The 2,269-nt window shown below is 58.3% G+C and overlaps 1 protein-coding gene across 1 annotated transcript in view; it reads right to left on the bottom strand.

Annotated features, from left to right (window-relative positions):
- The window catches only part of LCAT (lecithin-cholesterol acyltransferase), an 8,730-nt gene extending 7,511 nt beyond the window's left edge, over nucleotides 1–1,219 (bottom strand). Inside the window, exon 1 of the mRNA XM_009894452.1 lies at nucleotides 1,186–1,219. The gene's annotated coding sequence lies outside the window, so the exon portion shown is untranslated. The remainder of the gene's footprint in view (nucleotides 1–1,185) is intronic.
- Nucleotides 1,220–2,269: the final 1,050 nt, after the last annotated feature.

The raw sequence follows: 2,269 nt of genomic DNA, 5'->3' as shown, positions 1-2,269 counted from the left end.
GGCCCCGGGCCAGCAGCGCCTGGAGGGGCAGGGGGTGGAAGGGGCCAGGGTGCAGGGGGACCATCCCGGGTGCCCCTTCCTCAGGAGAGGGGAGCTGGTCCCTCCCTGGGTTCCCCTCCGGCCACCCGCCTGTGCTCAGCCCCGCCTGGGGCACCAATAGGGACCTGCTGGCAGGGCCCCAGGGACCCTGGGACACAGTTCAGCCCCAGGGGGAAGAAGAAGAGGGTGACATCTCAGCTTCAGGTGGGCTTTTTTCAGTCGTTTTCGCAATGCACAGCCGCGGTGCCTGCTCTGGAGGGGCGTCCATGCTGAGTTTTGGAAGGAGGGGGTGACAAAGCCATGTGAGGATGCAGGAACGGGCTCCAGGTGCCCATGCAACCCTCACCTACACTCTCGGGAGACTCCATCCCCCAGACACAGCCAGTCTCCCGGTGTGCCCAAGCCTTGCTCTGCCCAAGGAAGGCCTCACTAGCCCGGCAGGTGAGGGCTGAACAAACTGACCGTGCAGATGAGAAGGTCAGATCCCGGGTGCGGGTGCTCTTCATCCCATCTCAGGGGTTGGCGTCACCCTTGGGCCGAGCTTGGTGGCACCAGCTGAGCGCGTGGGGCCCAAGGGCAGGATCTGGGGATGCATTTCCGTCACGCTCCCCTCGATGGAGAGAAATCTGGGGACACCCCGGGAGCAAGAAAGGAGCGATGAGAAATCTCTGCTTGCCCCAAGTCCTGCTCCATCCTCTGCCTTCACCAGGCTCTCTGCCCTGCAGCCCCGCGCTGGGCAGCCCCTCGCCTGGGGAGTGTCCACTTACCCCAGGGCTTGTTATGGCATAATTTAACTTTTCTCCTTAAAATCACTGCTCTTGGCTTGCAGCCTGCTATGTTGAGCCCAGCAGTGCTGCCTGCGTGGGGTCGGGGCTGTGGGTAGAGGTTATGTTCTCCCCGCTCCGGCCTGCCTTGAGGACCACGTGCCTGGGGAAGGGCTGAGGGATGGGGAAAATTAGTCTTTTTAAACATTTTTATAATGTGCTAGCAGAAAGGCAGCAGGAAGGCATTGCTCTGTGTCCGGCCGGACTGTGCCCCCCTGGACCTGACACTGCAACCAAGGGGAAGGGCTGTTGGAGTGGCCAGAGGCAACTGCTCATGGGCTTGCTCCAGCCTTCCCAGTGGAGCAATGGGCCAGTGCACGGCAGTGCAGAGCAGGGGGATGCTGCGAGGGGAGTTCAGGCTCGCCTTTTAATCCTCTGGGTGCAAATCCTTCCTACCCAGCATCTTCACTGGAGCTGCTGCCTCCCATCTCCTTTGCTCTGCGAGGAAGGGAGGACGGCAGGTGGCCTTTCCAGGGAGGCTTTCCTTCCAGCTTGGCCAGGATGGGAATAAAGAGGTCCAGCAGAGTGGGTTGGCTTCAGAAAACTCATATTGTTGAAGGGAAGATGTCGTCTTCCTCCCAGGGAAGAGTGAGTTGGGTTGTGTCTATGTGGGGCTGGTGGGGTGGGTTCCTTGTCGAGTAGAGTGGGGAGCAAAGGCATGGGAGAAGGAAGGGTGGCCTTGGGGAGCCCCCCACCCCTGAGCTTGTGGCCCCCTCCGAGGACACAGGGTTATGGTTTGAGGAACCCACAACAATTAATTGGCATTTAGACAATTATTCTCTCACCCAATGACCCCTCCCCACCCGGGAAGGGGAATTGGGGTAAAACAAAGAAACCCGGGGGTTGAAATATAAACAGATTTAGTAGAATAAGACTAGATAATTAACATTAATAACACTAAAGAATCAATATTTGTCTCAATACCAGTATAAAATATACCAGGACTATCCTCAGCCCGTTCTATGGGTAGAAGCTGTGCGCTCCCCCCAGTGACAGCCAACGTGGGACCCTGCGAGCCGGGAGGAGGGGAAGGGCTGGGGGCTGCGGCACCGGGGCGAGGAGTTCTCAGGGTGGCAGCCGTCACGGGAGAGAGAGAACTCCTCAGCGAACTTCCTAATTTATACTGAATGTGCCGTTCAAGGTATGCAATAACCCGGTTGGGCAGTGTGGGTCAATGCCCGGGCTTCGCTCCTCCTCATCCCCGCACCCGGCGAGCTCGGAAGCACCGAGACCTTGAAACCCGCACACCATGGCTGGCTAGAAAGCATGTATTTTCACAAATCCAGACACCAGAGTCTTCTAAAAGTGCGGTTTCCCCAAGTGTTAGAAGATAAATTACCCCTGTGTGTCTCAGCCTGGGACATGCAGCATCTCCAAACCCACCTCCTCGCGGCGACGGCCTCTCC

This window comes from Charadrius vociferus, unplaced genomic scaffold (genome assembly GCF_000708025.1).
Source record: "Charadrius vociferus isolate BGI_N301 unplaced genomic scaffold, ASM70802v2 scaffold621, whole genome shotgun sequence".
Classification (NCBI taxonomy): domain Eukaryota; kingdom Metazoa; phylum Chordata; class Aves; order Charadriiformes; family Charadriidae; genus Charadrius; species Charadrius vociferus.
The sequence above is the reverse complement of the archived record's forward strand: the minus strand, read 5'-3'. Positions and strand labels throughout refer to the sequence as shown.